This window comes from Bos mutus, chromosome 21, assembly GCF_027580195.1.
Source record: "Bos mutus isolate GX-2022 chromosome 21, NWIPB_WYAK_1.1, whole genome shotgun sequence".
In the NCBI taxonomy this organism is placed as follows: Eukaryota; Metazoa; Chordata; class Mammalia; order Artiodactyla; family Bovidae; genus Bos; species Bos mutus.
In genome coordinates, this window is record NC_091637.1 from 36896849 (window position 1) to 36923086 (window position 26238).

At 37.0% G+C, this 26238-nt stretch overlaps 1 long non-coding RNA gene across 1 annotated transcript in view; it reads left to right on the top strand.

The window, feature by feature from the left end:
* Nucleotides 1-20463, top strand: part of LOC138984357 (uncharacterized) — a 90341-nt gene extending 69878 nt beyond the window's left edge. The window contains exon 3 of the long non-coding RNA XR_011461621.1: nt 20307-20463. This is a non-coding gene — a long non-coding RNA (uncharacterized lncRNA). The remainder of the gene's footprint in view (nt 1-20306) is intronic.
* The last annotated feature ends 5775 nt before the right edge of the window (nt 20464-26238 follow it).

Consider the following 26238-nt stretch of genomic DNA (forward strand, 5'->3'; position numbering starts at 1 on the left):
TGAAGAGTACCATTCCAGGAGATGAATGAGGTGAGCTTGGATGTGATTGTCCAGGGTTGTATTTTGATCCTTATGTCAGGGGCACTGTCAGACGTAAAAGTTTTTAAACCTGGGAATAATATGTGTGCGAAGATCATTCTAGTACTTGTGTAAAAAGTGAATTTTCAGTTTTTAGAATACTGCTGGGACTTTGGTGGAGTTTATTTGAAAATAAACACTGAAGAAATAATGGCACGTGGACTAGCATGTTAGCAATAAAGGTTGAAGAAAATGTAGACTAAAGAGATAATTAAGATTTGAAGTTTCTAGGACTATAAGTTGAATAGCCATGGGGATTAAAGGGAAATGGGATTGAAAGATGATTTCAAGTTTCTAGTGAAAGCTAATGACTTTAATGGCAACATGAATCATTCAAGTACAAGAAGGATTAAAAACTCATATTTGAACATGTGGAATTTGACTTACCTGTGGGAAATTTTAAAAAGAGGATGAATTTTAAAACATTACTACATTTACATTGTGCAAAACAATGAGATAAATGATGAAAAACATAAATATAAATGTTATCTTAATTAGGTTATCAAATATTAATAAAAAGTGAGTCAAATACAAATCTTAAATTTCTAAATTCTATAATTTTAGGTAAAAATCTAGTAATAAACCAAAATTTAAAACCTATGAGTCAGATTGTCTGATTTTTAATATATTCCATAAAATAAGGTTTCTCAGAAAATAGTGAAGATTTACCCATCAGTTTTAGTCTAGAATGTTTGTGTCTTTAAAAAGGAAAAACATGGACAGAGTGTCTAAAGATTAAACAGAACAATATATGATGTTTTTAGGATTATAATTAAACAATAAGGGATACAAGTTCATTTGGATTAATAGCTAACTAAATAGAAAATGAAAAAAAGGCCATTTTTCATTCTAATCCCAAAGAAAGGTAATGCCAAAGAATGTTCAGACTACTGAACAATTGCACTCATCTCACACGCCAGCAAAGTAATGCTCAAAAGTCTCCAAGCTAGGCCTCTACAGTAAGTGAACTGAGAACTTCCACATGTTCAAGATGTATTTAGAAAAGGCAGAGGAACCAGAGACCAAATTGCCAACATCCGCTGGATCATGGAAAAAGCAAGAAAATTCCAGAAAAACATCTACCTCTGCTTTATTGACTACACCAAAGCCTTTTACTATGTGGATCACAACAAACTGTGGAACATTCTTAAAGAGATGGGAATACCAGACCAGCTTCCCTGCCTCCTGAGAAATCTGTATGCAGATTAAGAAGCAACAGTTAGAACCCAACATGAAACAATGAACTGGTTCCAAATTGGGAAAGGAATGTGACAAGGCTGTATATTGTCACACTGTTTATTTAACTTACATGCAGAGTACATCATATGAAATGCCAGGCTAGATAAAGCACAAGCTGGAATCAGTATTTCTGGGAGAAATATCAATAACCTTGGATATGCAGATAACACCACCCTTATGGCAGGAAGTGAAAAAGAACTAAAGAGCCTCTTGGTGAAAGAGGGAAGTTAAAAAGCTGGCTTAAAACTCAACATTGAAAAAACAAGGATCATGGCATCCAGTCCCATCACTTCATGGCAAATAGATGGGGAAACAATGGCAACCCTGAGGGGCTTTATTTTGGGAGGCTTCACAATCACTGCAGATGGTGACTGCAGTCATGAAATTAAAAGACGCTTGCTCCTTGAAGAAAAGCTATGACCTACCTAGACAGCATATTAAAAACTTTCCAACAAAGGTCTGTCTAGTCAAATCTATGGTTTTCCAGTATTCATGTATGGATGTGATAGTTGGACCATAAAGAAAGCTGAGCATGGAAGAATTGATGCTTTGAGCTGTGCTGTTGAGAAGACTCTTTGAGAGTCCCTTGGACTGTAAGGAGATCAAGCCATTCCATCCTAAAGGAAATCAGTCCTGAATATTCATTGGAAGGACTGATGCTGAAGCTGAAACTCCAATACTTTGGCCACCTGATGTGAAGAACTGATTCCTTAGAAAAGACCCTGATGCTGGGAAAGATTGAAGGAGGGAAGAGAGGGGGATGACAGAGGATGAGATGGTTGGATGGCATCACCAACTCGATGGACATAAGTTTGAGTAAGCTCTAGGAGTTGGTGATGGACAGGGAAGCCTGATGTGCTGCAGTCCATGAGGTTACAAAGAGTCGGACATGACTCAGCAACTGAACTGAACTGAGATAGAAAATAGATATTCGGCTATTTTATTATAAATTGAAGTAATAGTCTATCATAAGAGCTAAAACTGAATCTTAGTACAAAAACATCTGATTAAGGTAAAAATTGAAGACTGTTAAAAGGAATGAAAGTAAAAATAAGTTAATTCTTAAAGGGACACAAAGATAATTTCTTTTATTAGTTTGCTCATATTTGACCTTTTTATGTCTTTTATTCTCTTGGCAGCACAATAAAATGCCTTGACATCCTCTGGTCTTAATAAGATGTATACATCAAAACCCACATTGCCAGTAATATTTTCCTCTTTCAGAATAAAATGTTTTAATCATAAAGGAATAATACAATAAGGGGAAATATGATCTTATATAGGATGTGATGACTCATTAATCCACATATCAATAATTTGTATAAATCAAGGTGAATGGATATAAACTATATAAAATAACAGGTTTAAGAGGATTTTCAGGAACTCACTTGGTTTCTAATGAATTTTTAATATGTGCAAATTTTAATAGAAGGAACATAGCAAAGGCATTTCAAAATTTATGTTAAGATACACTCAATTTAAATTAATTCATTGCACCACTGGAGCAGAAAACAGTTGGCTTTATGAATATTAGGAATATTGTCTGGGCAGTATCATATATGTTACATTTGACTTCTACATTGTGTAGCAGAATGGAAATAAAATGATTTCTGATCCTACATAAAATGATTAATTTTATATACAATGGCTGTTTTGATATAACTTTAAAGTGAAGCACTGCATTTTGTTTGATGACAACGTGTCATTTTGCTTTATGCTAAAATTCACTTGAAAGTAAAGAAATAATTGGGTATCTTAACATAAACATGAATTTAAAGTTGAGAAAAGTACTTTTTTTCTTAACAAATACTTAGACTCATAGAAAATTATAATTTGCAGAAATATTAGAGCCTTTCTGGTGCAGTGCCCTCACTTTGCAGATGTGGAAACTTACATCCTCAGAGGTAGATGGACTTTGAAATAGTGAGTTAAAAGTTTACTTTATCTAACCATCCATGTAAAGGATAAAACCTTCTTAAACTCAAGGTGAGTTTACTGATGGTACCTGATGTCTGTCAGTGACAAAAGATTCTATCACCTTTCAAAACGATCCCATGTCACAAGGGCGGTAGAGGGGCCACACCTTCTCAGATGCAGTTCGTGTTTGCATCTCTCTGAGTCCCCATGCATTTTACTGTTATTAATCAATTGGAGATGGTTTCTGACTTCATTTGCAAAATGAGAAAATAATTCTACATTTCTTTCAAAGCCCATGGTAGATGTGTAGGGTACCTTTACTCCAAGTAATAAAAAAAGAGAAAGAAGAAATATCCTAAAAGCAGGAGTTTAACGGATAGTATGTTTAAGTACATTAATCCTTCTTAACACCAGGAGCTTCTATGGTACTACAAATATGGCTTTACTCTATTAAACAACTCAGTCATGCTTTACTAAAAACCTGTATCCTGGTTAATGAATCCATTTTACCTTCTTAAACATATTTTCCCTCTGTGTAAGGAAATGTCGTATTTATTTTAAATCCTTGATTTATGTGTAACACTATTGCTTTTAAAAAGCCAAGTTTCAGTAAGATATGTAGTAAATATACATTAGATGACACAGAACAACAAATAGAATCTTAAAAGGGAAATAGGTAGAAATTTTTAAAATGTATACGTACACATAATACAGTATAATATGCAATTATCATGCATAATAACACGAGTAGATAGATTTATCCTCATGAGATATTGTAAATTATTGGAAGAAATTATTAGCACTCATTTAATTAGATACTTTTGTAAACAATATAATATTTCAGTAAGTCTGAAAGGAGTGAAACGCTACTTCCATGTTCTAGGAATATAGGGTGACCATGATGTATTAGGGTGTTATAGGAGGCCCGAAATGAATGGTGAATGTTCACATATATACATATATACATGAGAGTGTATAGATCTGACTATATCATAATCGTGAAATCACAGATGTTTGGAGCTTTTAAGAAATTTAGAAACCAACTGTAGAAAGGTAAAAGAGACCTCTGAAGTTCTATGAAGCAAGAGTATATGGGTTTCTGCATTTCTAAGGAGAGTTTTCTTCAGATATTTAAGTGATGTGTATACAAGAGGACCAGAGGATCAGAGAATAGTTAAATATCTTGTTTTTTTTTGTTGTTGTTATTCATTTAGTATTTATTGAACATTTTTCTTTTCAAATACTGTGTTTTGTATATAAAATGATGACTAAGACATAGTCCTTTTTCTCAAATCATGTATTGATAAAGATTCAGGATACAAAGATGAAGAAAAGAAAATTTCCAGACAGGCATGGGTGCTCAGGTTCCCACAGGTGAGGGACAGACTCCTTTCTCTGGAAAAATGCAGTGCTGTCTCCACCAGGAGAGGCCTTGGCAGGATGCTGGAGGGCTCGGTCTGCCCGGTCTCGTCTCTGGGGCCAGGGCTGGGTTTCCCTCATGTATGGCAAGAGCCCTACACGTGCTGTGCTTTTTCTCCTTGGCACACAGTTCACAGCTCTTTGGCCAGTGGCAGCTGTGGAAATTTACACTCCTTGCATGCTAGAGGCTGTCATTGAGACAGATGTTCGACTAAACCACACTTTTTCCTGCTTTGCCCCTGTGGGTGACGCTCTCACGGTGACCTGGAATTCCCAGCCTTGATATGGAGGCCCTAAACAGTTAAATATCTTGTTTTATGCAGAGCAGATTTGAGGCTGAAAATAGTGAGTTGCTCATGTTAGTGTGTATAAGTATGTCTGTATGCATAAACAAATGGATGTTATTCATCTTTTGTCCAGAAGTCTTTTTGCATTTATTTATTAATTATAATCTACTTAAGGTTTTCTACATGTACAAAATTGCTACCTATGAAAGATGGTAGCATCTTTTCCCCCAATTTCTACTTTTTTTTTTTCTTTTCCTATATTATAATTCTTTTTTTAGTATTTCCCAAGACAGTGTTCATGGAGATTCTGGACGTTTTCATATCATTTATGGAAAATCTTTCCAAATTTCACCAACTAAATATAAAACTTGATATATGTATTTCTATAGTTATTCTTTTCAGTTAAAGCACCTTTTTAATTATAGTTGACTAAAAGTTTTTATAATATTAAATGTGTTGACTTTTATAATATGCCTTTTCTATATCTATTAAAATTATTTTTTTAATCCTATATAAAATTAATGTGCCAAATTGTTTGATTTATTGAATGTTAAATTAATCTTGTCCGTGGGGAGAATATGTACCAAGTCATACTATATTATCCTCTTCATATGCACCTGGAATTAATTTGTTTATACTTTGTTTTATAATTTCCTTGCATATTCACCATAGTGATTAAACTGTGGTTTTTCTTTATTGTAATGAACTTGTGAATTTTGTTTGTCATTGTTATCCTCACTTCATAACTAGCAAATATTCCACATTTTTTGATATTATAGTATAACGTATGTGATTTTTCTTATCTCTTTAATACTTTCATAAAATAATTGGAAAAAACATCTGTGGTTAAAAAGACTTTGGTAGAGACATTTGTGGCTAAGATAGACTCTGTAGGAATATTTTAAATTATTTACAAATATAATTTTACACTAAATTCAGTTCAGTCGCTCAGTTGTGTCTAACTCTTTGCAATCCCATGGACTGCAGTGCACCAGGCTTCCCTGATCATTACCCACTCCTGGAGCTTGCTTAAACTCAGGTCCATCAAGTTGGTGATGCCATCCAACCATCTCATCCTCTGTCGTCCCCTTCTCCTCCTGCCTTCAACCTTTCCCAGCACCAGAGTCTTTTCCATTGAGTCAGTTCTTAGCATCAGGTGACCAAAGTATTAGAGTTTCAGCTTCAGCATCAGTCCATCCAATGAATATTCAGGACTGATTACCTTTAGAAAATTTTATACTAAATACAGAATTATTCAGATTGCATCTTTAAGCAATTTTAGATTTTCCTAGTACATTTTCTAATTTTATGAAAATGTTAGTATCATATTAACTTTAATGTCCTGGTGCACACAAGGGTTTTGTTTGTGCCCTCTGAGCATCTCTGATGGGTATGAAGTTTGATTCTAAACACAATTTGAGCAAAATAATACTCACAATTGTCCAAGCTCGGCTTCAACAGTATGTAAACCAAGAAGTTCCAGATGTTCAGGCTGGATTTAGAAAAGGCAGAAGAACCATAAATCAAATTACCAACATCTGTTGGATCACAGAAAAAGCAAGAGAATTCCAGATAAACACGTACTTCAGCTTCATTGACAATGCTAAAGCCTTTGACTGTGTGGATCACAAAAAAATTGTGGAAAATTCTTAAAGAGATGGGAATACCAGACCACCTTCCCTGCCTCCTGAAAAACCTGTATGCAGGTCAAGAAGCAACAGTTAGAACTGTGCATGCAACATCAGATTAGTTCCAAATTAGGAAAGGAGTATATCAAGGCTGTATATTGTCACTCTGCTTATTTAACTTATATGTAGAGTACATCATGTGAAACGCTAGGATGGATGAAGCCCAAGCTGAGTCAAGATTGCCAGATAACCTCAGATATGCAGATGACACTACTCTTATGGCAGAAAGCAAAGAGGAAATAAAGAGCCTCTTGATGAAGATGAAAGAGAAGAGTGAAAAGGCTGGCTTATACACAATGGAATATTAGTCAGCTATAAGAAAGAACACATTTGAGTCAGTCCTCATGAGGTGGATGAAACTGGAGCCTGTTATACAGAGTGAAGTAAGTCAGAAACATCAATACAGTATATTAACGCATATATATGGAATTTAGAAAGACAGTAATGACAACCCTATATGCAAGACAAGAAAAGAGACACGGATGTAAAGAACAGACTTTTGGACTCTGTGGGAGAAGGCGAGGTTGGGATGATTTGAGAGAATAGCATTGAAACATGTATATTACCATATGTAAAATAGGTGACCAGTGTAAGTTCCATGCAAGAAGCAGGGCAATCAAAGCCGGTGCTCTGGAATAACCCAGAGTGATGGGGTGGGGAGGGAGGTGGGAAGGGGTTCAGGATCGGGGTGGGGTAACTTGTACACCTCTGGCTGATTCATGTCTGTGTATGGCAAAACCACCACAGTATTGTAAAGTAATTAGCCTCCAATTAAAACAATTAATTAATTTTTAAAAATTCAAAAACAAAGGTCATGGCATCCAGTCCCATCACTTCATAACAAATAGATGGGGAAACAATGACAAACAATTTTCTTGGGCTCCAAGATTACTGCAAATGGTGACTGCAGCCATGATATTAAAAGACTCTTCCTCCTTGGAAGAAAAGCTAAGACAAACCTAAACAGCATAAAAATAGAGTTATTACTTTGCCAACAAATGTCTAGTTAGTGCTATAATTTTTCCAGTATCATGTATGGCATGTATGGATATGAGAGCTGGACCATAAAGAAGGCTGAGTGCTGAAAAATCGATCCCTTTGAACTGTGGTGTTGGAGAAGACTCTTGAGAGTCCCTTGGACTGCAGGGAGATCAAACCAGTCAGTCCTAAAGGAAATCACTCCTGAATATTCATTCGAAGGACTGAAGCTGAAGCTTTAATAGTTTGGCCACTGATGCGAAGAGCCAACTCAATAGAAAAGACCCTGATACTGGGAAAGATTGAAGGTGGGAGGAGAAGGGGATGACAGAGAATGAGGTAGTTGGATGGCATCACAGACTCAATGGATATGAGTTCCAGCAAACTTTCGGAGATCGTGATGGACAGGGAAGCCTGGTGTGCTGCAGTCCATGCCATCACAAAAAGTTAGATACGACTGAGCATCAGCTTTGTATAGGCTATATCATGTTTCTTCTTTATTCCTGATATTAGAAATTTGTGCCTCCTCTTCCTCTCACCCTTTAAAAAAATCAGACTTCTAAAGAGTTTATTTGTTGTATTAATATTTTCATCAAACAAAATTTTGGTTTGATGTTGTTTACAGTAAATTTTTTCCTTTACTAACTCCAACTTTGTGTTAACTTCTTTCTATATTTTGGCTTTAATATGTCATCCTAGTCTAATTTCCTGAAGTATCATTTATTTCATCTTTTCATTTTTTGCTATTGTGTGCTTTTAAGGCTATACAGTATTACTATAATAACTTTGATATAATCAATAAGTTTTAATATATACTTTTTATTATTCTTTACATAATGTCTTATAACTACCAATGAAAAGTTTTTTTCATCCAAGGATTATTTTAATATATATTGCTAACATCCTTTCTTTTGGAGATTATCTAATTTTCTTCTTCTTGGTGTTTCAGTTTATACTGAAGCTTTTAGAGATCTAATTTGTGGCTTCTATATAGTCAATTTTTCATGCACATTTTGAAACAATGAGCATTGTTTTTTCTTGATTATGCAGATTTAGGTATATTGAATAGGTCAAGCTTGATAATTGCATTGTTCAGTTTTTTTCTTTATATTTTTATATTTTTGTTTGCATGTACTAACAGTTATTGTGAAAATAATTTAAAAATTTCTTACTGTAATTCAGATTTGGATATTTTCATATTTTACAGTTTTAAATTCTTATAATTTGAATATATATTATTTATAAATTCCTATTTTCTAATGGTCATAAATTCCTCTTAATTTCTAATTTTAACCTATTTATCAAATAAAATTGCCTTTTAAAAATTACCTTCTTTAGTTTACTGTACTTACAATGTATATTTTATCCTTACATTTTAATTTATCGTTTCTTACACTAAAAGTGTGATTTTTAGTAAGCACTATATAAATTGATGTTTCTTTGTTTTCTTTCAAGTATAGTTGATTTACAATACTAGTTATAGAACTATAGCATGGTGATTCAATAGGCTTCCCTGATAGCACAGTTGGTAAAGAATCTGCCTGCAATGCCACAGACCTCCATTCGATTCCTGGGTTGGGAAGATCTGCTGGAGAAGAGATAGGTGACTCACTCCAGTATTCTTGGGCTTCCCTTGTGGCACAGCTGGTAAAGAATCTGCCTGCAATGTGGGAGACCTGGGTTCGATAACTAGGTTGGAAAGATGCTATGGAAAAGGGAAAGGCTATCCACTCCAGTATTCTGGCCTAGAGAATTCCATGGACTGTATATATAGTTCATGGGGTCGCAAGAGGAGGACACAACTGAGTGACTTTCACTTCACTTCACATAGTGATTCAGTATGTTTATAGTTTCAGTTCAGTTCAGTTCAGTCACTCAGTCGTGTCCAAATGTTTGTGACCACATGGACTGCAGCATGCTAGGCCTCCTTGTCCATCACCAACTTCCGGAGTTTGCTCAAACTCATGTCCATTGATTTAGTGATGCTATCCAACCATCTCATCCTCTGTCATCCCCTTCTCCTCCCACCTTCAATCTTTCCCAGCATCAGGGTCTTTTCTAATGAGTCAGTTCTTCACGCCATGTGGCCAAAGTATTGGAGTTTCTGCTTCATCATCAGTCCCTCCAATAAATATTCAGGACTGATTTCCTTTAGGATGGATTGTTTGGATCTCCTTGCAGTCCAAGGGACTCTCAAGAGTCTTCTCTAACACCACAGTTCAAAAGCATCAATTCTTCAGTGCTCAGCTTTCTTTATAGTCCAACTCTCACATCCATACATGACCGCTGGAAAAACCATAGCTTTGATTGGACAGACCTTTGTTGGCAAAGTAATATCTCTGCTTTTTAATAAGCTCTCTGTGTTGGTCATACCTTTTCTTTCAAGAAACAAGTGTCTTTTAATTTCATGGCTGCAGTCACCATCTGCAGTGATTTTGCAGCCCAGAAAAATAAAGTCTGTCATGTTTCCACTGTTTCCCCATCTATTTGCCATGAAGTGATGAGACTGGATGCCATGATCTTAGTTTTCAGAATGTTGAGTTTCAAGTCAATCTTTTCACTCTTCTCTTTGACATTCATGAAGAGGCTCCTTAGTTCTTCTTTGCTTTCTGCCATAAGGGTGCTATCATCTGCATATCTGAGGTTATTGATATTTCCCCAGGGAATCTGGATTCCAGCTTGTACTTCACCCAACCCAGAGTTTCTCATCATGTACTCTGCATATAAGTTAAATAAACAGGGTGACAATATACAGCCTTGACGTACGCCTTTCCTGATTTGGAACCAGTCAGTTGTACCATGTCCAGTTCCAACTGTTGCTTCTTGACCTGCATACAGATTTCTCAGGAGGCAGGTCAAGTGGTTTGGTATTCCCATCTCTTGAAGAATTCTCCACAATGTGCTGTGATCCACACAGTCGGCTTTAGCATAATCATGCAGCAGAAGTAGATGTTTTTCTGGAACTCTCTTGCTTTTTTGATGATCCAGCAAATGTTGGCAGTTTGATCTATTGTTCCTCTGCCTTTTCTAAATCCACCTTGAACATCTGGAAGTTCATGGTTCATGTACTGTTGAAGCCCATCTTGAATTTTGAGCATTACCTTGTTAACATGTGAGAGGAGTGCAATTATACAGTAGTTTAATGATTTGTTGGCATTGCCTTTCTTTGGGATTGGAATGAACACCAGCCTTTTCCAGTCCTGTGGCCACTGCTGAGTTTTCCATATTTGCAGACATATTGAGTGCAGCACTTTCAAAGCATTTTCTTCAAGAATTTGAAATAGCTCAACTGGAATTCTGTCACCTCCACTAGCTTTGTTTGTAGTGATGCTTCCTAAGGCCCACTTGACTTCATATTCCAGGATGTCTGACTCTAGGTGAGTGATCACACCTTCATGATTATCTGGGTTGTGAAGATCTATTTTATTGTTCTTCTGTGTATTCTTGCCACCTCTTCTTAATTTCTGCTTCTCTTATGTCCATACCATTTCTGTCCTTTATTGTGCCCATCTTTGGATGAAAGTTTCCCTTGGTATCTTTAATTTTCTTGATGAGATCTCTAGTCTTTCCATTCTATTGTTTTCCTCCATTTCTTTGCACTGATCACTGAGGAAGACTTCCTTGTCTCTCCTTGCTGTTCTTTGGAACTCTGCATTCAAATGGGTATGTCTTTCCTTTTCTCCTTTGCCTTTCACTTCTCTTCTTTTCACAACTATTGTAAGGCTTCTTCAGACAACCATTTTGCCTTTTTGCATTTCTTTTTCTTGGAAATGGTCTTGATCACTGCCTCCTGTACATTGTTACGGACATACGTCCATAGTTCTTCAGGCACTCTATCAGATCTAATCCTTTGAATCTATTTGTCATTTCCACTGTATAATCATAAGGGATTTGATTTAGGTCATACCTGAATGGTCTAGTGGTTTTCCCTCCTTTCTTCAATTTAAGTCTGAATTTGGCAATAAGGAGTTCATGATCTGAGCCACAGTCAGCTCCCAGTCTTGTTTTTGCTGACTGTATAGAGCTTCTCCATCTTTGGCTGCAAAGAATATAATCAGTCTGACTTTGGTGTTGACCATCTGGTGATGTCCATGTGTAGAACTTCTCTTATGTTGTCGAAGAGGGTGTTTGCTATGACCAGTGCGTTCTCTTGGCAAAACTCTGTTAGCCTTTGACCTGCTTCATTCTGTACCCCACGGCCTAATTTTCCTGTTACTCCAGGTATTTCTTGACTTCCTACTTTTGCATTCCAGTCCCCTATAATGAAAAGGACATATTTTCTGGGTGTTAGTTCTAGAAGGTCTTGTAGGTCTTCATAGGACCATTCAAATTCAGCTTCTTCAGCATTACTGGTCAGGGCATAGACTTGGATTGCTGTGACATTGAATGGTTTGCCTTGGAAAACAGAGATCATTCTGTCATTTTTGAGATTTTTTGAGATTTATAGTTTATATTCTATTAAATGTTATTACAAAATAATTGCTATCATTCCGTGTGCTATACAGTGTACCCTTGTTGGTTATCAACTTTATTTCTAGTAGGTTCTATCTCTTAATCCTGTCTGTCTAACATATACCTTCCACTTTCTTCTTACCACTGGTTACCACTGATTATTTTCTATATCTTTATGTTTCTATTTTGCTATATGCCTTTGTTTGTATTATTATTTACATTCCACCTATAAGCAATATTATTCAGTATCTGACTTTCTGAGACTGATTTCACTAAATAATAATCACTAGGTAAATCCATGTAGCTGCAAATGGCAGAATTTCATCTTTTTATGGCTGAGTAGTATTTCATTGTGCATATATACCACTTCTTCTATATCCATTTCTGTTTATGTAGGTTGCTTCTTTCTTTTGGCTCTTTTAAATAGTTCACAGTTCAGAGAATTTAGGAGGAAATCAGAAATTCTGCAGTGAACAATGCAAATAAATAGAGGAAAATAATAGGATGGAAAAGACTAGAGATATCTTCAAGAAAGTTGGAGATATCAGGAGAATATTTCATTCAAAGATGGGCATAATAAAGGATAGAAACAGCAAAGACCTAAAAGAAGCAGAAGATTAAGGAGAAGCAGCAAGAATACACAGAAGAACTGTACGAAAAAATATCTTAATAACCTGGATAACCACAATGGTTTGGTCACTCACCTAGAGCCAGACATCCTGGAGTGTGAAGTCAAATGGGTCTCAGGAAGCATTGCTATGAAGCTGGTGGAGGTGATAGAATTCCAGCTGAGCATTTCAAATCCTAAAAGATGATGCTGTCAAAATGCTGCATTCAATATGTCAGAAAATTTGGAAATCTCAGCAATGACCACAGGACTAGAAAAGGTCAATTTTCATTCCAATCCCAAAGAAACCAATGCAAAGAGAGTTGAAACTACCACACAGTTGTGCTAATTTCACATGCTAGCAAGGTAATGCTCAAAATCCTTCAAGCTAGGCTTCAGCAGTACATGCACTAAGAGCTTCCAGATGTACAAGCTGGATTTAAAACAAAAGAGGGACCAGAGATCAAGTTGCTAACACATGTTGGATCATAGAGAAAGCAAGGGGATTTCAGGAAAAAAACATCTGTTTCTGCTTCATTGACTACACTAAAGCCTTTGATTGTGTGGATCACAAAAAAATGTGGAAAATTCTCAAATAAATGGGAATACCAGACCACATTCCCGGCCTCCTAAGAAACCTGTATACAGATCAAGAAGCAATGGTTAGAACTGGACATAGAACAATGGGCTGGTTCAATACTGGGAAAGGACTATGTCAAGGCTGTATATTGTCACTTTGCTTGTTAAACTTTTGTGCAGAGTACATCATGTGAAATGCCAGGCTGGATGAATCCCAAGCTAGAATCAAGATTGCTGGGAGAAATATCAACAACCTCAGATATGCAGATGACACCACCCTTAATATGGCAGAAAGCAAAGAGGAACTGAAGAGTCTCTTGATAAGGATGAAAGAGGAGAATGAAAAAGCTGGCTTAAAACCCAACATTAAAAAAGCTAAGATATGGCATCCCATCACTAAGGTCCCATCACATCATGGCAAATAGATGGGGAAAAAATGGAAACAGTAACAGATTTTATTTTGGGGGGCTCTAAAATCTCTGCAGACAGTGACTACAGCCACAAAATTAAAAGACGCTTGCTCCTTGGAATGAAAGCTATGACAAACCTAGACAGCCTATTAAAAAACAGAGACATCACTTTGCTTTGAGTGAATTTCAGGAAATGGTGAAGGACAGGGAATTCTGGTGTGCTGCAGTCCATGGGATCACAAAGAGTCAGCCACTGTGTATGATGTCATTGGTATTTTGATAGGGATTGCATTAAATCTGTAGGTGTGTGAGTAGTACAGTCATTTTAACAGTAATATTGAGAACACAAGATATCTTTCCATTTTTGTATCATCTTCAGTTTCCTTTGTGAATATTTTATAGATTTTACAGCATAGGTGTTTTGTCTCAAGTTTATTGCTAGGTATTTTATTCTTTTAGATATGATTTTAAATGAGTTTTTTTTTTTTTAAACTTTGTCTTTTTGGTAATTTAGTATTAGTGTATAGAACTGCAACAGATTTCTGTATATTAATCTTGTATCCTGCAACTTTGTTGAATTCATTTGTTAGTTATAAAGAGTTTTGGGGTAGACTTCAAGGATTTTTATATGAAGTATCATGTCATCTGGAAATAGGACAGGTTTACTTCTTCCCTTCCAATTTGGAGGCCTTTTATTTCATTTTCTTGTCTGACTGAGGTGCGTATTATTTCCAGTACTGTATTAAATAGAAGTGGCAGAAGTGGGCATCCTTGTCTTTTTCCTGAATTTAGAGTACATGCTTTTAGCTTTTCACCATTGAGTATGATGTTAACTATGAGTTTATTGTAAATAGTCCTTACTGTATTGTGATATGTCCCATCCATGCACACGTTAAGAGGCTTGGTTTTTGTTTTTATCATGAACAGGTATTGAATTTTGTCAGTGGTTTTCCTGCATCTGTTCAGATGATCTTGTGATTTTTATCCTTCATTTTGTTCATGTGGTGTATCACACTGATTTGTGAGTGTTGAGTAATTGTGTCCCTGGAATAAATCCCACTTGATGATTGTGTATGATCCTTTTTCTATATTATGGATTGAGTCAGTTTGCTAATATTTTATTTAGGATGTTTACATCTATATTCATTAAAGATATTGGCCTGCAGTTTTATTTATTTGTAATGCTTTGGTTTTCATGTCAGGGTATTGATGGCCTAATACAATTAATTTGAGTATGTTCTATCCTCTCCTGGTTTTTGGAGTATTTTGAAAAGGATAGTTATTAGTACTTATTTTATATCTTCTGTAGAATTCCTCTGTGAAGGCATCTGATCCTGGACTTGTGTTTGTTGGGAAGTTATTTTTGTTTAATTTATTACAAATTTAATTTCACTGCTATTAGTCATTCTGTTCAAATTGTCTGTTTCTTCTTGATTCAGTATTGTCAGCTTGTATGTTCTAGAAATTTGTTCATTGCTTCTAGATTGTCTGATTTGTTAGGATGTAACTTCATAGTATTCACTTATGATTTCTTATATCTCTGTAGTATCAGTTGCTATTTCTTCTCTTTTATTCCTTATTTTATTTGAATCCTTTTTTTTATTGGTAAGCCTAACTAAAGGTTTATCAATTTTATTTATGTTTTAAAAAATCTAGCACTTAGTTTCATTGATCTTTCCTATTGTTTTATCTCTATTTCCCCTCTGATTTTTGTTCCTTTCATCTGCTGACGTTAGGATATGTTTGTTCTTCTTTTCCTAATTCCTCTAGGACATAATTTCAGTTCAGTCAAGCCACTCAGTTGCATCTGACTCTTTGCGACCCCATGGACTGCAGCACGCTGGGCCTAACTGTCCATCACCAACTCCCAGAGTTTACTCAAACTCATGTCCATTGAGTCCGTGATGCCATCCGACCATCTCATCCTCTGCTGTTCCCTTCTCCTCCCACCTTCAATCTTTCTCAGCATCAGGGTCTTTTCAAATGAGTCATCTCTTCATATCAGGTGGCCAAAGAATTGGAGTTTCAGCTTCAGCATCAGTCCTTCCAATGAATATTCAGGACTGATTTCCTTTAGGATGGACTGGTTGGATCTCCTTGCTCAAGAGTCTTCTCCAACTCCCCAGTTCAAAAGCATCAATTCTTCTGTGCTCAGCTTTCTTTACAGTCGAGCTCTCACATCCATACATGACCACTGGAAAAACCATAGCCTTGACTAGACATACCTTTTTTAGCAAAGTAAAGTCTCTCTTCCTCAGTATGCTGTCTATATTGGTCATAGCATTTCTTCCAAGGAGCAAGCATCTTTTAATTTCATGGCTGCAGTCACCGTCTGCAGTGATTTTGGAGCCCAGAAAAATAAAGTCAGCCAATGTTTCCACTGTTTCCCCATCTATTTGCCATGAAGTGATGAGACCAGATGCCACTATCGTAGTTTTCTAAATGTTGATTTTTAAGCTAACTTTTTCACTCTCCTCTTTCACTTTCATCAAGAGGCTTTTTAGTACTTCTTTACTTTCTGCCATTAAGGGTGGTGTCATCTGCATACCTGAGGTTATTGATATTTCTCCCAGCAATCTTGATTCCAGCTTGTGCTTCATCCAGCCCAGATGTTATGTACACTGCATATAAGTTAAATAAGCAGGGTGGCAATATACAGCCTTGATGTACCCCTTTTCCTATTTAGAAAATAAGAATGTCCAACTGGTCTGTTGTATCATTTAAAACTGCTTTTACCTTAATTGATTTTCTGTCTGGATGATCTGTCCATTGCTGTAAGTGGGCTGTTAAAACCCCCTACTACTATTGTCAACTTCTCCCTTTCTGTTTGTTAATATTCACTTTATATATTTAGATGCTCCTATATTGGGTACCGGAGAAGGCAATGGCACCCCACTCCAGTACTCTTGCTTGGAAAATCCCATGGACGGAGGAGCCTGTTAGGCTGCAATCGATGGGGTCACTAAGAGTCGGACACGACTGAGCAACTTCACTTTAACTTTTCACTTTCATGCATTGGAGAAGGAAATGGCAACCCACTCCAGTATTCTTGCCTGGAGAATCCCAGGGACGGGGGAGCCTGGTGGGCTGCCATCTATGGGGTCGCACAGAGTCGGACACGACTGAAGTGACTTAGCATAGCATATTGGGTACACCCAACATACTATGCATATATATTAACAATATAATATCCTCCCCATATATTGGGCTCTCTCTCATTGTATAATGCCCTTCTTTGTCTTTATTTTTTTATTTTAAATTTATTTATTTTGATTAGAGGCTAATTACTTTACAATATTGTATTGGTTTTGCCATACATCAACATGAATCTGCCACGGGTGTACACGTGTTCCCCATCCTGAACCTATTTTGTCTTTTATGACTGTTAACCCTACTTTCATGTTTACCTTTGCGTGGATTGTCTTCTTCCCTCCTTTTACTTTCAGTCTTTGTGTGTCTTTAGCACTGAAGGGAGTCTCTTATAAGAAGCATATAGAAGTTTTTTTTTTTTTTTTTAATCCAAACTCCCACCCTTCCATGCTCTTTGGTCAGAACATCTTGTCCATTGACATTTAATAATTGATAATTATTTACTTATTACCACTTTATTACTTGTTTTCTAGTTTTTATGTATGTCTTTCCTGTTCATTTCTTCTTTTTTGTTTCTTCTGTGGTTTGATTCTGTAAAAGTATGCTTGTGAGCCTTTTTTCCTTTTTCGTTTTTGTGAATCTATTAAAGATCTTTGATTAGTAGATACTTTGGGGTTCAGTATGTTCACCTATAATATATCTACTTGTTTTAAACTGGTCATTTAAGTTCAAATCGGAGGAGGCAATGGCACCCCACTCCAGTACTCTTGCCTGGAAAATCCCATGGACAGAGGAGCCTGGTAGACTGCAGTCCATGGGGTCGCTAAGAGTCAGACATGACTGAGCGACTTCACTCTCACTTTTCATTTTCATGCATTGGAGAAGGAAATGGCAACCCACTCCAGTGTTCTTGCCTGGAGAATCCCAGGGACAGGGGAGCAGCCTGGTGGGCTGCCGTCTATGGGGTCGAACAGAGTCGGACATGACTGAAGCGACTTAGCAGCAGCAGCAAGTTCAAATGCATTCTAAAATATTATATATTTTTTAATTTTCTTCCCCCAGATTCTGTTTTTGATGTAATATTTTACATCTTCATGGTTATCCTTTTACTGTTTATTTTAGTTAGTAGTTGCTTTTACAGTTTTCTTTAAGTCTTTATGCTGGCTTATTTAAATGACCTTCAATCTCTAATATAGCCTTTCCTATTGGAATTTTCCCTTTCCTATACATTCTTGATTCTTTTCCATTTAGCAAAGTACCTTCAATATTTCTTTTAGAGTAGGTGTATTGTTGCTGAGTTCTTCTAGTTTTTGCTTGTCTGATGAACTATTTATGTCTCTTCTTACTCTAATTGACAATTCTGCTGAGTGTCCTAGGTTGCATATTTTTTCCTTCCAGGACTTTAAGTAGATACTTCCACTCCCTTCTGATCTGTAAAGTTTCTGCAGAGAAATCAGTTGGTGACCTTATAATGTGCATGTATGCTCAATTGCTTCAATTGGGTCTTACTCTTTGGCCCTGTGGACTGTAGCCCACTGGGTTCATCTGTCCATGGGATTTTTCTGGCAAGAATATTGTAGTGGGTTGCCATGCTCTCCTTCAGGGGATCTTCCTGACCCAGAGATTGAACCCATGTCTCCTGAGTCACCTACACTGCAGGTGAATTCTTTACCACTGAGCCACCAGGCTAGCCCAGCCTTATAGGGGTCCCCTTCTATATGACTTTTTGTTTCTCTCTTGCTGCCTGTAAAATTCTCTATCTTTAACCTTTGTCATTTTAACTATATGTCTTGGTGTGAGTTTCTTTGGGTTCATCTTGTTTTGTACTCTGTGCTTGTGTATCAGGATATCCATTTCTTCCTTCAGGTTTTGGAAGTTCAGCCAGAGTTTCCTCATGTTTTCAATTCCCTTCTCTCTCTCTCTTCTTGTTCTAGGACTACTATACGTGAATTTATTCAAGCTTACTCTTATCTGATAGATGTCTTAGACTGTTCTCTTTTTTTTAACTTGCTTTTATTTTTGAAAAGAAAAAATGTTCTGATGGGACATTTCCATTATTTTATCTTTCAGTCACTTACTGCGTTCTATTTCACTTAATGTGCTCTTCATTCCTTGTATTGTGTTTTTTATTTCCACTGTTGAATTATTAATTTCTGATTGGTTCTTTTTAAATATTTTTTCTATTTGCTTATTAATGTGTTCATTGTGTGCATCAGTTTTTTCCCCCAATTCAGTTATTTTCTTTTAACCAATACTTTGAATTCTTTATCTGGAAACCTGTTTATTTCTGTTTCATTAATTTTTAGAGATTTTATCTTGCTTTCGATTGAAAGTCATTCCTCTGCCTTTTCATTTTTGCTTTACTTTCTCTGCTTTTATGAATTTGGGTGAAACATTGACCTCTTGTGATCTCAAAAGGGTGACCTTATGTGGGAGTTTCCTTATATATACTTCGTGTTCCTAAAGCCTTTGGAGGAAAAACTAGATTTGACATGGGTGCAATTTACGTCTTTCCTGAGAGCGTGCTGGCAGCTCTCACCTTGTTAAGGGATAGAACTGGAGATGGAGGTCTTAGAGCTGATGTTTGGTGTGAGGCTGGACTGGTCAGTGGCCATCACTGCCCTTTGGAAAGTGGGGTCTGACCCCAAGTTGCTCGAGCAGAAACCCTGAGGATCAGACCCAAGCTGGCTCTGTTCCTTTAAGTGTATGTTTTCTTTTTGTCCCCACACAAGGATCTTTGCTAGAAAGAGGGGGATTGCTGATGTAAGTGAGGTTTGTATGGGCTCTTGTCTTGTGTCCCCTGCAGACAGTTCTAATGAACTGAATGTGCAGGCATCCACACCTCTGCACAGATGCAACCTCTATTGTAAGTCCCTTTTGTTCTTCACAGAACTACCTCCAGCCTCTGCTGCCCCCATCCTGGTGTGAGACCTCTGCAGTACAGGTGGTGGTGCCCACTCTGTGAGTTGTGGTGGAGTGGCCAGTATCAGAAATCTTGGCTGCTTCTGAGAAGTTGTTACTTGAAAACTGCATTTGTTTTTTGTTGATTATCAAGCCAAGAGACACAACCAAGCCAAAGACTGGGAGAAGAAAGAATTTATTACTTGCAGTGAATAAGGAGAACACTGAGGATCTTTCCCAAGGCAGTTTCTCTCCAAACAGCACAATCCAGGAAATTTTAATCTAAGACTGTATTCATGAAGTTGCTTGGGTGGTTGACAGTCTAAGCTTTAGCAGACTGAAGTCACAAGGGTCAGAAAAAGGTCAACAACATCCCTTAGGTTCTCATTGATCTGGTGATTGAGTACGTCAGGCTAATCTTTACCACTGAAAGAGATCTGGGAGTTTTACAAATGATATTTTTATCTTTGCTATTGTGATTTCTCTTTCCTGACAATGGTAATTTCTTTCTCTCTCTCTCTCTTTTTTTTTTGTTCCCTTAAAATCATGCATTATCAAGACCTATTCAAAGGCAAGCTCTCTTGCCAGGCTTAGATCACAAAATAACATAGGCCCAAAATGGCTTCTCTTAAGAAAGTCACACATGATTTTCTTTCTACAGGGACCTCCTACCCTATTGGCTGACGGCTGCTTACATAAGGGCCAATGATGGCTGCTGACTCGCCCACCAGATCTGCCTTGGAACTGGATCTCCTCTTTGTCTCACAGTGAGGTGTTTTTTTCCAGTCTTGACTGCCCCATATCCAGAGCTGCACTGTGACACAGAGTGAGTAGGTTTAAAGCATTGGTCGGCTTGGACTGGGGCACAGATCGGGAGGCAGTTATAGGAAACCCTGCAACCACTAGAGGAGATCTCTGTCCACCTTGCCTTGGGGGCAAGTCTGTGTGTATACTCCTCACGAGTAGAATCTAGACTTCTCCTTCTATTAGTCCCAGTGATCCTCCAACCAGTCAAGAGGAATCCTGTGTCTCCCCTAAGTAGAACTCAGTGATTGCAATGTGCAGTCTTTGGATTGAATTGCTCACTTCCCAGGGAGGTGATCATCCCTGTAATCTCCCTTTTCCTCTGAGTTCCCCCTCAGGGGACTGTCCCTGATGTCTTTCATCCCTTACCAAGATGTGTTATAGCCTTGGTTGTGCAGGGGTCCTTCTGCAGGTTTGTGAGAATTGTTCGACATATAGATGTATTTTTGATGTGTTCAGGCAGGGAGGTGAGATCTGTGTCATTACTTTGCCAACTTGATCTGTGACCTACAGGTATTGGTATTTTCTAACTCACTCTACAAGTTTTACCTAAACATTTAGCTTACGTTTTGTAAAAATTCCCACTGAAGAGACACTACTGATGCCACCCCATTGGTATCCTTAGGCTTCTGTCATCTATCATCCTTTGAAGATAAGTCTGAGATAGGATACTCTGTTCACACAAAGATCTTGCTAATGGTATTAGTGCATACAGTGGTAGTGAACCCATATATGATAATATGCATCCTTAACTTATAATAATGTAATGATACCATTTATCAGATGGCCTTGGAACATTTTAGGACTTCCTTGGTGGTTCACTGGTAAAGAATCCTCCTGCCAATGCAGGAAACGTAGGTTCAGATAACCTGGAGAAGGAAATGGCAACCCACTCCAGTATTCTTGCCTGGGAAATCCCATGCACAAAGGAGCCTGGTAGGCTACAGTCCATGGGGTTGCAGAGTCAGACACAACTTAGTGACTAAACAACAACAACATGCATATAATTTAAACATATATGGATTAAATTATGCATATATTTTAAACATTATTATATTTGTTATTTATAGTATTATTTTCTTCGCTGTATTCACTTGCTGCATTTCTGTACTTTGGGACCATTGCTCTTTTGTGTGAAGATGTTGATTTAGTATTTGTGTAATATCAGGTTTCTGGTAGTGAATCTTCTTGGTTTTTAATCATCTGCAAGTATTTTTGTTTAGTTGTCACTTTTGAAGAATATTTTTACTGGCTACAGAAGTCTATACTTGCAATGATTTCATTTCAGCATTATAAAGCTGTCATTCCATTGTTCACTAGATTTGGTTATTACTCTTAAAGGTCAACTATAAGTCTGTTTTTGCAAGATTGTTGGTTCATCTGGTTTCTGCATACATGCTGAATGTGGATTTTAGCCTATTGCTTTGTACAAAGAATTATATTATGCAAAGGGGCAGGATGGTGAGCAGAGTATCAATTAACCTGTTTGTGGTTGCTTTCTCTCTTTGATTTTGATCTCTCATTCCTGATTTCCTCTCAGATATTTCTTTTTGTTTCATTCAGTTCAGTTCAGTCGCTCAGTCCTGTCCGACTCTTTGTGACCCCATGAATCGCAGCATGCCAGGCCTCCCTGTTCATCACCAACTCCCGGAGTTCACCCAGACTCACGTCCATCGAGTCAGTGATGCCACCCAGCCATCTCATCCTCTGTCGTCCACTTCTCCTCCTGCCCCCAATCCCTCCCAGCATCAGAGTCTTTTCTAATGAGTCAACTCTTTGCATCAGGTGGCCAAAGTACTGGAGTTTCAACTTTAGCATCATTCCTTCCAAAGAAATCCCAGGGCTGATCTCCTTCAGAATGGACTGGTTGGATCTCCTTGCAGTCCAAGGGACTTTGAAGAGTCTTCTCCAACACCACAGTTCAAAAGCATCAATTCTTCAGCGCTCAGCCTTCTTCAAAGTCCAACTCTCATATCCATACATGACCACAGGAAAAGCCATAGCCTTGATTAGACGAACCTTTGTTGGCAAAGTGATGTCTCTGCTTTTGAATATGCTACCTAGGTTGGTCATAACTTTCCTTCCAAGGAGTAAGCATCTTTTAATTTCATGGCTGCAGTCCCCATCTGCAGTGATTTTGGAGCCCCCCAAAATAAAGTCTGACACTGTTTCCACTGTTTCCCCATCTATTTCCCATGAAGTGATGGGACCGGATGCCATGATCTTCGTTTTCTGAATGTTGAGCTTCAAGCCAACTTTTTCACTCTCCACTTTCACTTTCATCAAGAGGCTTTTGAGTTCCTCTTCACTTTCTGCCATAAGGGTGGTGTCATCTGCATATCTGAGGTTATTGATATTTCTCCCGGCAATCTTGATTCCAGCTTGTGTTTCCTCCAGTCCAGTGTTTCTCATGATGTACTCTACATATAAGTTAAATAAGCAGGGTGACAATATACAGCCTTGATGTACTCCTTTTTACGTTTTCTAGCTGATAATGTTGGTCTGAAGCAAAATATTTCTTTATTAACCATATTTGAGAGCCGAAATCTGTACTCAATCATATGTGAGTTTTAAGCAAATCTGTCCTCATTCTTTCTTTCTTTTTTTTTTTTTTTCTTTTACTTTGCCACACAAGTTTATGGTTGGCTGAAAAAGTCCCTGACTAAGAGGGAAACAAAAGGAACCATTTGCATATTCTTTGCCTTGCTGCGCCTGCTATTTCAAATAATGGGGTTTTGTGCTAAATCATTCGTAGCTCCAAACTACCAAATTTATATTTTGGGTCTATTATTTATTAGTTCTAGGACCTTGATCAACTTGCTAAATGTCTCTGTGTCTCAGTTTACCCAGATTTTGATTAGGGATGATAGTAATTTTTTATATCTTGTTATTTTATGATAAATTATTCAATCTATGTTATTAACTATTTTGATTTTGATGATGTTATAACTAAGATATTAACTGCTATTGATATCATATACAGAAAAATAAAGTTAATATCCTGTAGGAGATAGTTGTGTATTGTTGTGTATTAATAGTTATATATCCCTAACTATACTTCCCTGATGGTTCAGAAGATAAGGAGATGCAGGTTCAATCCCGGGGTCAGGAAGATCCCCTGGAGAAGGAAATGGCAATCCACTCCAGTATTCTTGCCTGGGAAATCCCATGGACAGAGAAGCCTGGTGAGCTATGGTTCATGGGGTTGCAAAGAGTTGCATACAACTTAGCAACTAAACACCAACAACATACTAAGTACAAGTGTTAATACTAGAACCAGTGTTATGGCAGCTAATTTCTGTAGATAATTTTTTAATACTTTTATAGATATATACTTTCACCCTAACCAACATTTTGTGTTAACATTTCCGTTTATCATTTAATAGTTTATGTCTATTTTTGATCTGGTATAGGGCTGCTTTTTAATATATTACTGTTGGTTTGGTTATTCATTATATTTATCTAGGAGGAGAAATCTTATGTAGTTGAAATTTTTATCATAAATTAAAAGCACCTAGTTTTGCATTCTTTGTACATATTCACTCCTGACATTTCTTTCATCTTGATCAGTCACTTTCTCATTCAGCACTAGTTGTTTGAGAAGTACTAAGCTATGAATTACATCCTTTGATATCTTTGTGAAGTTCTGTGGTATAAGAATTATCAGTTCACTGCAGTAGTTATGCGGTTTCTATGCATTGAGCATGAAGTAGCAGCTTTCATTAGCAGATTTTCACAGTCAAAACTGTTATTTCTCTACCAGCATCTCTAATTGAAAATGCAAGCTGCTTGTTTGCAAACAGAGAAATTGGAACTTGCCAATTATGTTAATCATCAGTTATAAAAATCTCTTGAATGTCTCATGTACTAAAGAACAATTGAAAATTCACTTTTTTATGTGTACAACTATTTGCCACATTTGCTGTCATTCTGATTAAATTATGAAGGCTTTTCCTTTTAAGCCTTTGTTTTCAGTCAGTTGTATTATTAATTTTAAGAGCTTTAAGCTGAGTTTTGCCCCTATATCATATTACTTTAAGTTTGCTATAGATGAATAGAAATTGTGGATTATTTTACAGAAGCTTAGATTACTCTTCATCATCCTCTATCTGCAATGTCTGGCCCAGAAATTTGGGTGTCATAGCGTAAACCTTTGAGATTTTTAAGTCACAAATGTAGTGCAATATTGTGAAAGTTTTATTAATTGATGTTATTCTCTTCCTTTGTTTTTTCATTATACCAAGTTAGTTTTATAGCTCAGTCTTACTATCTTTTAAAAAAAGATAGTCAATATTCTTAGACAATAGTCTTATTGTCTATCTTTGACAAAGCAAGGTATGTGTATATAATACGATGTGACATTTTGTTACCACAATGCCAGCATTAATTCTTTAAATCAAAGTAAATTATTAAAAGTATGAATGCTCTCGCCACTCTTCATCTTTTTATTATTTGCTGCTTTCCTAAAGAAAACATACTTAGAAAAATAATACAAGTTTGAATTGAAACATTTTACATATTTTTTCCTATTTCTTTGAACATTTTTTTCTACTTTAAAAATTTCTGTAAACATTGGATTACTCTGATCTTAAAATGCTAGTATAAGTAAAATAAGTGTACTGTATATGGCACCCTACTCCAGTACTCTTGCCTGGAAACTCCCATGGACGGAGGAGCCTGGTAGGCTGCAGTCCATGGGGTCGCGAAAAGTTGGACACGACTGAGCGACTTCACTTTCACTTTTCACTTTCATGCATTGGAGAAGGAAATGGCAACCCACTCCAGTGTTCTTGCCTGGAGAATCCCAGGGACGGGGGAGCCTGGTGGGCTGCCTTCTGTGGGGTCGCACAGGGTCGGACATGACTGAAGTGACTTAGCAGTAGCAGCAGCATAGAATTTAAAATCATATATCCTTTATACCATTTTTAGGAAAGTTCCAAAAGCTTCTCATAGTCAGCCAAGGTTCAGATGGTAAAGAATAGTCTGCCTGCAATGCAGGAGACCCAGGTTCAATCCCTGAGTTGGGAAGATCCCCTAGAGAAGGGAATGGCTACTCACTCCAGTATTCTTGCCTGGAGGAATCCATGGACAGAGGGACCTGGCAGGCTACAGTCCATGGGGTTTCAAAGAATAGGACATTACTGAGTGACTAACACTTTCACTTTTCCAAAAGTTAGAGTATCATTCAGTGTATACTGTGAAAGGGTATTAATATTACAATAGTAATAATTCCATGCCATGCTAACATAAATGAAACAATGTATGCTGGTTTCAATGTGTTTTACATTTGCTGCAATAGGGATAAAACTAGTACATTTAGAATTCTGGTTTATAGGCCCTTGGAAAATAAAATATCATTTTCCTCTTCTTGATTTTGTAATGATCAGCCTTGTGCCTCATCACTTGTGAAAAACTCAGAAAGGGGTTTAGAAACTGGCGCACATTTTAGAGAAGAGATGTGTGGTTCTACAGTCCTTTTATCCAGAGATCCCAGAGAGTTTGAGTTCAGTTTTGCAGTTTCTGTACACCTAGACTGGTATCCCTCAAAAAGGCTTTAACGTCAGTGCAAACATGTGAATGTCAATAAGTAAAGTCAAAGATTGGCTGTTATTTGTAGAGCTTATGGCAAGAAAAACAAATAAGGATTGTAGATTAGTTAAAATTCCAGAGAAATAGCGGGTGTAGGAGTATAATGAATGATAATTCTTTATTATCTATTAAAGCATTTCCACAATATTTCTGTAGGCTGAAATTAGATAAAGGTTGAAAAAGAAAAGTTAAATATGCCA